This window comes from Saimiri boliviensis, chromosome 17, assembly GCF_048565385.1.
Source record: "Saimiri boliviensis isolate mSaiBol1 chromosome 17, mSaiBol1.pri, whole genome shotgun sequence".
Lineage (NCBI taxonomy): Eukaryota > Metazoa > Chordata > Mammalia > Primates > Cebidae > Saimiri > Saimiri boliviensis.
In genome coordinates, this window is record NC_133465.1 from 41,168,429 (window position 1) to 41,178,633 (window position 10,205).

Genomic DNA, 10,205 nt, shown 5'->3' on the forward strand with positions numbered 1-10,205 from the left:
TTTCAGCTACTCAGAAGGCTGAGGTGGGAGGATCATTTGAGCCCAAGAGGTCAAAGCTGAGATGAGGCATGATCAGGCCATTGCATTCCAGCCTGGGTGACAGAGTGAGACCCTATCTCAAGAGGGGAGAGGAGAGGAGAAGAGAGAAAAGGAGAGAGGGGAAGGGGAGGGGAAGAGAGAGGAGGGGAGGGGCAAGAATGAATGCTGTGATGTTCCCACCTGTAACCCTCTACGCCCGGATTAGAATTGGAGGTAACGGGAAGAATTCATTACTTCCAAAATACATGGAGAGAAGTAGAGGCCAGGTGCAGTGGCTCATGCCTATAATCCCAACACTTTGGGAGACCGACGTGGGAGGATCACCTGGGGCCAGGCATTTGAGACCATCTTGGGTAACATAGTGAGATCCCATCTCTACAAAGCAAGAATAAATAAAATAGCCAGGTGTAGAAATAAATATTGAGGCAAATTCATGTATGTATGTGTTTATGTTGTGTGTGCATGCATCAATGTATGTACACTTATGGATCTACATACAGATATTTCCCAGCTTTATCCATTGAGAGGGCCTGGGAACCATGACACCTTAATAGTAATGAATATAGCTAGCACCCAACTCTTTTTTTTTTTTAAATCAGTCTACATCATGCTTTGATGGCACCCAGGTCTTTTTTTTTTTTTTTTTTTTTTTTTTTTTGGCAGAATTTTGCTCTTGTTGCCCAGGCTGGAGTGCAATGACGGGATCTTGGCTTACCACAACCTCCGTCTCCTGGGTTCATGCGATTCTCCTGCCTCAGCCTCCGAGTAGCTGGGATTACAGGCATGCACCACTACATCTGGCTAATTTTGTATTTTCTTCTTGTAGAGATGGAGCCTCTTCTTGTTGATCAGGTTGGTCTCGAACTCCTGACTTCAGGTGATCCACCTGCCTCGGCCTCCCAAAGTGCTGAGATTACAGGCGTCAGCCACCACGCCCAGCCAATAACACCCAAGTCTTAATGTCTAAATACCATCATCCTCTGGAAGAAACCAGGGCTACTTGATGAAATGGCTAATTACAGGGATAGGGCAGAGAAAGCAGAAGGTAAACCTGAATCATCTTGTGCCAGAAAATAAAGTGCTCAGAAATGATTAAACAGAGTGATCATATGAACCAGCAATTCCATTCCTAAGGATACCCAAGAGAAATGAAAGCACATGTTCGTACAAAGCTTGCGCAGGCTTACCTTGTTTCACGGCCCCTTGTTTCAGTGTGCTTCAGAGATACTGCAGTTTTCACGAATAGAAGGTTAGCAGCGCCGGGTGCGGTGGCTCACGCCTGTAATCCCAGCACTTTGGGAGGCCGAGGCGGGTGGATCACGAGGTCGAGAGATCGAGACCATCCTGGTCAACATGGTGAAACCCCGTCTCTACTAAAAATACAAAACATTAGCTGGGCATGGTGGCGCGTGCCTGTAATCCCAGCTACTCAGGAGGCTGAGGCAGGAGAATTGCCTGAACTCAGGAGGCGGAGGTTGCGGTGAGCCGAGATCGCGCCATTGCACTCCAGCCTGGGTAACAAGAGCGAAACTCCATCTCAAAAAAAAAAAAAAAAAAATAAGGTTAGCGGCAACACTGCATTGTGCAAGCCTACTGGCTCCATTTTTCCAATAGCACGCGCTTACTTTGTGTCTTCTGGTAATTCTCAGAATACTTCAAACTTTTTCATTAGTGCTGTATCTGTCTGTTACGATGACCTGTGATCAGTGATCTTTGAGGTTACTATTGTAATTGTTTTGGAGTGCCATGAACCATGCCCATAGAAGATGGTGAACTTCATCATTGATCAATGCTGTGTGTGTTCCGATTGCTCCATCAAGCGGCCATTTCTCCATCTCTCGCCCTCTCTTTGACCTTCTCTTTCCCTGAGACACAACACTATTGAAATCAAGCAAGTTAATAAACTTACAATAACCTCTAAATGTTCAAGTGAAAGGAAGAATTACACATCTCTCACTTTAAATCAAAGCTAAAAATTATTAAACTCATTAAGAAAGGCATGTTGAAAGCCGAGATAGGCCAAAAGCTAGGCCTTTTGTGACAAATGGTTAGCTAATTGTGAATGCAAAGAAAGAGTTCTTGAAGAAAATTGAAAGTACTACTCCAGTGAACACACAAATGATAAGAAACTGAAACGGCCTTATGCTGCTCATATAAAGTTTTAGTGGTCTGGATAGAAGATCAAACAGCCACAACCTTCCCTTACGCCAAAGCCTAATCCAGGACAAGGCCTCTTCAAGTCCATGAAGACCGAGATAAGTGAGGAAGCTGCAGAAGAAAAGTCAGAAGTGACCGGGTGCAGTGGCTCACACCTGTAATCCTAGTACATTGGGAGATTCAGGTGGGTGGATTGCCTGAGCTCAGGAGTTTAAGACTAGCCTGGACAGTGCAGTGAAGCTCTGTCTCCACTAAAATACAAAAAAAAAAAAAAGAGAATGAGCTCGGTGTGGTGGTGCGTGCCTGTAGTCCCAGCTACTCAGGAGGCTGAGGCAGGAGAATTGCTAGAACCTGGGAGGCGGAGGTTGCAGTGAGGAGAGATCAAGCCACTGTACTCCAGCCTGGGAGACAGAGTGAGACTCTGTCTCCAAAAAAAAAAAAAAAAAAAAAAAAAAAAAAAAAAAAAAAAAAAAAAGAGAGAGAAAAATTAGACATTAGCAGAGGTTGGTTTATGAAGTTTAAGGAAAGAAGCTGTCTCCAAAATGTGAAAGTACAAGGCAAAGAGGCAACTGGTAATGTAGAAGCTGCAGCAGGTTATTCAGATCCAGCTAAGATCAGACTTTCAGTGTAGATAAAAACAGCCTTCTATTGGAAGAAGATACTACCTAGGACTTTCATAGCTAGAGAGAAGAAAATGCTTGGTTTAAAGCTTCAAAGACAGGCTGACTTTCTTGTTAGGGGATAATGCAGCTGATGATTTTAAGTTGAAGCCAATGCTCATTTACCATTGTAGAAACCCTAGGGTTGCTGGCTGGGCACAGTGGCTCATGCCTGTAATCCCAGCACTTTGAAAGGCCAAGGCAGACAGATTGCCTGAGGTCAGGAGTTCAAGACTATCCTGGCCAACATGGGGAAACTTGATCACTACCAAAAAATACAAAAATTAGCTAGGCATGGTGACCTGCACTTGCAGTCCCAGCCACTGGGGAGGCTGACATGGGAGGATCTCTTGAATTTGGGAGGCAGAGGTTGCAGTGAGCCTACATCACACCATTCTACCCCAACCTGGGCAATAGAGTAAGACCCTGTCTCAAAAAACAAAAAACAAACCCAAAAAACCCCCAAGCCCTAGGCTTGTTAAGAATGGTGCTAAATCTACCCTGCCTGTAATCTAGGAATTGAACAAAGCCTGAATGACAGCACATCTGTTTACAGAATGGCTTACTGAATATTTTAAGCCCACTGTTGAGACCTACTGCTTAGAATAAAATTTCTTTGATGGTATTACTGCTCATTGACAATGTACCTCATCACCCAGGAACTCTGATGGAGATACACAAGGAGATTAGTGTTGTTTTCCTGTTTGCTAACAAAACATCCACGTTGCAGCCCACAAAACCAGGAATAATTTTGACTTTTAAGTCTTATTACTGAAGGAATTTATTTCCTAAAGCTATAGGAAATGCCAGAGATAGCGATTCCTCTGCTGGATCTGGGCAAAGTAAATTGAAAAGCTTCTGGAAAGGATTCACCATTCTAGATACCATTGAGAACATTTACGATTCATGGGAAAAGGTCAAAACAATAACATGGGGGAAGGAGTTTGGAAGAAGTCGATTCCAATCCTAATGAATGACTTTGAGGGGTTCAACACTTCAGTGGAGAAAGTAATTGCAGATGTAGTAGAAATAGCAAGAGAACTGAAATTGGTAGTGGAACCTGATGATGCGGCTGACTTGCTGCCATCTCATGGTAAAACTTGAGCAGATGAGGAAATGCTTCTTATGAATGAGCCAAGGAAGTGCTTTTTTGAGGTGGAATCTATTCCTGCTGAAGATGCTGTGAACATTGTGAAAACAACAAAGGATTTAGAATATTTTGTAAATTTAGCTGATAAAGCAGCAGCAGGGTTTGAGAAAATTGACTACAATTTTGAAAGAAGTTCTACTGTGTATAAAATGCTTTCAAATAATATCACATGCTACAGAAAAAATTATCTTGAAAGAGTCAATAGATGTGGCAAACTTCATTATTCTTTTATTTTAAGAAATTGCCACAGCCACCCAACCTTCAGCAGCCGCCATGACCCTGACCAGTCAGCAGCTATCACCATGGAGGTAAGACCCTTCACCAGCAAAAAGGTTATGACTTGCTGAAAGCTCAGGTGATTGTTAACATTTTTTTTTTTTGGCAATAACATATTTTTCCTTCTTTATTTTTCTTGAAAAATATAGAGATGAGTTCTCACTATGTTACCCAAGGTGGTCTTGAATTCCTGAGCTCAAGTGATCAAGTGATCCTCCCACATAATATTTTTATAACTTTTTTATAAATTTTTTTTTTTTTTTTTGAGACAGCGTCTCACTGTGTCACCAGGCTGGAGTGCATTGATGCTGTCTCGGCTCACTGCAATCTCCTGCTCCTGGATTCAAGTGATTCTCCTGCCTCAGCCTCCCGCGTAGCTGTGATTACAGGTACACATCACCACATCTGGCTAATTTTTGTATTTTTAGTAGAGACAGGGTTTCACCATGTTGGCCAGGCTGGTCTCAAACTCCTCAAGTGATCTGCTGGCCTTGGCTTCCCAAAGTGCTGGGATTACATTTGGCCAGGATCACTGTTCCTGGCCAATTGTAACTTTTTTTTTTTTTTTTTTTTTTGGCGAGACGGAGTTTCGCTGTTGTTACCCAGGCTGGAGTGCAATGGTGCGATCTCGGCTCACCACAACCTCCGCCCCCTGGGTTCAGGCAATTCTCCTGCCTCAGCCTCCTGAGTAGCTGGGATTACAGGCATGCGCCACCATGCCCAGCTAATTTTTTAATTTTTAGTAGAGACGGGGTGGGTTTCACCATGTTGACCAGGATGGTCTCGATCTCTTGACCTCGTGATCCGCCCGCCTCGGCCTCCCAAAACGCTGGGATTACAGGCTTGAGCCACCGCGCCCGGCCAAATGTAACTTTTATATGCACTGGGAAACCAAAGTATTTGTGTGACTCACATTATTGCAACGTTTGCTTTGTTGTGGCAATCTGGAACTGAACTAGCAATATCTCTGAGATATACCTACACGTGAATTTTTATAACATTATTCATAATAGCCATGAGTTAGAAACAACCCAAATGTCTAGCAATGGATGGATAAACAAAATCTAGTACAGTCATACAGTGGAATATTATTCAGCCATAAAAAAGAATGAAGTAATTGTACATACCACAACCTGGATAAACCTCGAAAACATTATGCTAAGTGAAAGGATTCAGTTACCTAAGACCACGTATTGTATAATTCCATTTAAATTGAATATGTAGAATAAAGAAATCTACAGAGACACAAAGTAGATTAGTAGCTACCAGGAACTAGAGTGGTTGGGAGGGTAGGGACATGATAGCTGAACGCTACAAGGCTTGTTTTAGAGGTAATGAAAGTGTTCTAAAATTGCCTGTGGTGATGGTGGCACATAGCTGTGCATATGCTTAAAACTGTTGAATTGTACACTTTAGATGGGTGAATTGTAACATACATGAATTATAACTCAATAAAGCTGTTCAAAAACAAAGTGCTCAAAGAATGAGTGATGGAGACATGTCAAAACAAAACTAAAACCAGGCCGGGCGCGGTGGCTCACACCTGTAATCCCAGCACTTTGGGAGGCCGAGGCGGGTGGATCACGAGGTCAAGAGATCGAGACCATCCTGGTCAACGTGGTGAAACCCCGTCTCTACTAAAAATACAAAACAAAAATTAGCTGGGCATGGTGGCGCGTGCCTGTAATCCCAGCTACTCAGGAGGCTGAGGCAGGAGAATTGCCTGAACCTAGGAGGCGGAGGTTGCGGTGAGTCGAGATCGCGCCATTGCACTCCAGCCTGGGTAACAAGAGCTAAACTTCGTCTCAGAAAAAAAAAAACTAAAACCAGCTAGAATGGGCTTCCACCGGCTGGAGCTGGAAAGTTTCAGCATCAAAATAAATAATAATATTAATGGATTATAACTTACAGAATGAAATAGGAATCCATGACTCTATACTGTTACAAATAAATGAATACATGGTGGGGGGGGTGTTGAGGAATGGGCTATTCACATATTCTCAAAGCACCTTTCTACAAAACACATAGTAACTACAAAGAGAAGATCAGGAACTTCACCGTTTAGAAACATAGCAGACACCACCTTAATCAAGTGATCAAAGTGGATGTCAACAGCAACAGGATAAATGAGAATCAGGTACCACCTATAGGATGCAGTGAGAAAGACAGCATCACTTCTGCAATATTCCTGCACATGACGCAGAACCTGAATCTAATCACAAGGAAACACTGAATGAGCCCAAATTAAGGGACATTCTAGGAAGTAACTGGCTCATAATCTATAAAAGTGCAATTGAAGTTAAGAACAGATTAAAGAACTGTTCCAGATTTTAAAAGACCAGAAATAACAGAACTAAATGTGATAGGTGATTCTGTATCCGATCGTTTTGCCATAAAAACATTATTAGGCACACTGGTGAAACTTGAATAGAGTCTGTGCTATGGATTAGCTGCCAGTAATCTACCAGTGTTAATTTCCTGATTTTGATTGTTTTTGTTTGTTTGTTTTTAAATTTAAGACAGAGTCTCACTCTGTGGCTTAGGCTGGAGGACAGTGGCACCATCTCAGCTCACTGCAACCTCCGCCTCCCAGGTTCAATTGATTCTTCTGCCTTAGCCTCCCAAGTAGCTAGGACTACAGGTGCACACTACCATGCCCAGCTAATGCTTGTATTTTTTTTTTAAGAAAAAGAATAAAGAAGAGAAAGAAAGAGAAAGAGGAAGAGGAAGAGAGAATGGGGGTATTGCTTTGCTGCCCGGGCTAGAATGCAGTCTAAATATGGGTATGCCTATAATTGTCCTTAATAATGGAGACATGAAAGAAAATGAGGGAAGAGAGTAACAAACAAGGAGCCAACCAACATTTCGTTTAAACTTCTAAGTTGATATGATGTGGTACTGATAAAAGTGTATATTTTGTGTAAAGTGGAGAGTTCTATAAATGTTAATTACATTTACTTGTTCCAAATCTGAGTTCAAGTCCTGGATATCGTTGTTAATTTTCTGTCTCATCGATCTGTCTAATATTAATGTTGAAGTCTCCCACTATTATTGTGTGGGAGTCTAAGTCTCTTTATAAGTCTTGTATGTCTGGGTATTCCTGTACTGGGTGCGTGTATATTTAGGACCTTTAACTCTTCTTGTTGTTGCATTAATTCTTTTATCATTATATAATGTCCTCCTTTGCTTCTTTTGATCTTTGTTGCTTTAAATACTATTTTATCAGAGGCAAAAATTATAACTTCTGCTTTTTATTTATTTATTTTTGCTCTCTGGTTGGTTGGTAAGTCTATCTCCATCCTTTGTTTTGAGTCTTTGTGTATCCTTGAATGTGAGATGGGTCTGGATGCAGCATACAGTTTTGGGTTTTTGTCCAAATTGCCTGTCTTTGAATTGAGGAATTTAGTCAATTTAAATTTAGAATTGATGATGATATATGTGAGTTTAATACTGTCATTTAATATTAGCTGGCTATTTTGCCCATTAGTTGATGTAAATTCTTCATTATATTGATATTTTTTACTTTTTGGTACTTTTTAGAAAGCCTGATACTGTTTGTTCCTTTCTATGTGTAGTGGTTCTTTCAGAAGCTCTTGTAAAGCAGGCCTGGTGGTGATGAATTCTCTGAGTGCTTGCTTGTTCACAAAAAACTTTATTTTTCCTTCACTTATGAAGCTTAGTTTGGCTGGATGTAAAATTCTTGGTTGAAAGTTCTTTTCTTTAAGGATGTTGAATATTGGTCTCCACTCTCTTCTGGCTTGTAGGGTTTCTGCTGAGAGATCTGCTGTGAGTCTGATAGGCTTCCCTTTGTGGGTAACCTGACCTTTCTCTCTGGCTGCCCTTAGTATTTTCTCCTTCATTTCAACCATGGTGAATCTGACGATTATGTGCCTTGGAGTTGCTCTTCTTGAGGAATATCTTTGTGGTGTTCTCTGTATTACCTGGAGCTGAATATTATCCTGCCTTACTAAGTTAGGAAAATTTTCCTGAATAATATCCTGAAGCATATTTTCCAGCTTGGATTCATTCTCTTCGTCACATTCAGGTACACCTATCAAGCATAGATTAGGTCTTTTCACATAGTCCCATATTTCTTGGAGACTTTGCTCATTCCTTTTTATCCTTTTTTCTCTAATCTTGTCTTCTTGTTTTATTTCATTGAGTTGGTCTTCGACCCCTGATATCCTTTCTTCTGCTTGATCAATTCGGCTGTTAAAACTTGTGCATACTTCACGTAGTTCTCGTATTGTGTTTTTCAGTTCCATCAATTCACTTATTTTCCTCTTTAAATTTTGTATTCTTGTTGACATTTCGTCAAACCTTTTTTCAAAGTTCTTAGTTTCTTTAGATTGTGTTACCATAAGTTCTTTTAATTCACAGGAGTTTCTTATTATCCACGTTTTGAAGCCTGCTTCTGTAATTGGGGCACACTCGTTCTCCATCAAGCCTTGTTTCGTTGCTGATGAGGAACTGGGATCCCCTGCTGAGGGAGAGGCGCTCTGATCTTGGGTATTCTCAGCCTTTTTTGGCTGTTTTCTTCCCTTCATTGTAGATTTATCCATCTGTGGTCTTTATAATTACCGTCTTTGTAATTGGGCTTCTGAGTGGATGTCCAACTTACTGATTCTCAGCGCCGAAATCTGAGCAACCCACTGCGCCGACTCAATCAGCGGCGTTAAGATGGATGGTGCCTTTCTGACTCTGCACCAAGAACCGACGCTCCGAGTCTCCGGCAAAACCGCCTCGCCGGTCACAAGAGTCGCGCTGGCGACCCGTGGGGCTCCTCTGCTGGGAATCTCCTGGTGCGTGAGCAACAAGAATTCATGTGAAGGTGTGGCGTCCTCTCGTTCTTTGCGTTTTCAGTGGGAGCTACAATCCCGAGCTGCTAGTGATCAGCCATCTTGGATCCTAATGCTTGTATTTTTAGTAGAGACGGAGTTTTGCCATATTGGCCAGGCTGGTCTTGAACTCCTGACCTCATGATCCACCTACCTCAGCCTCCCAAAGTGCTCAGATTATAGGCATGAGCCGCTGTGCCCAGCCTGATGGTGGTTTTATGGTTATCTATGAGGATGTCCTTGTTCATAGGAATTACACATTGAAGTGTCTGAGAAGTGATGGCAACTTTTTTCTTTCTTTCTTTCTTTTTAATTAAGTGATGGCAACTTAATCTCAAATGGTTCCAGGAAAAAAATGTTCTTTGTACTATAGTTGTGATCGTTCTGTACATTTGAGACTGCTGCAAAGTTAAAAAAAAAAAATCTATGGCTTAGAAGGGATTTAAAAAAAATTCTTGCATATGAAGAAGAAACTGGACTAATACCTGAAAACCAAGAGAAAAGCAAACCATAGAAAATACAGCCTCACAGGAGATCCAGATACTGGAGGTATCAGAGTTTCAGCTAACTATAATTACTTTGTATAAGAAAACAGATGAAAAGTTGGATAGTTTCACCAGATAATTAGAATTAATAAAAAATGAAGAATCAAGTGGTATCCTAGAGTGAAAAAATATATAATAACTAAAACTGAGAATTTATTTTACAGGACTAAAGGCAAATTAGATAGAGCAGAAGAGGGAATTTTGTTTGTTTGTTTGTTTTTCTTTTTCTTTTACTTTTTTTCACCTCCTAGCCCAGCCAAAAGAGGGAATTAATGAATAGGAATACAGGTCAGTAGAAAATACTTCGATTGTAGCATAGACAGAAAAAGGACGGAGAACACAAAAATGCCATTAACATTACATGCAGCACAATAAAAAGCTCAATCATATGTATTTCCAGAGTCTAAAAAGGAGAAGAGAGAGAGAATGGGGTAGAGGCAATATTACTGGCCAAAATTTTTCTATAACTAACACGAGACATCAAGCTAAACACGTTTAATATAAAGAAATAATACATAGGCACATGATAGTTAAACTGCAA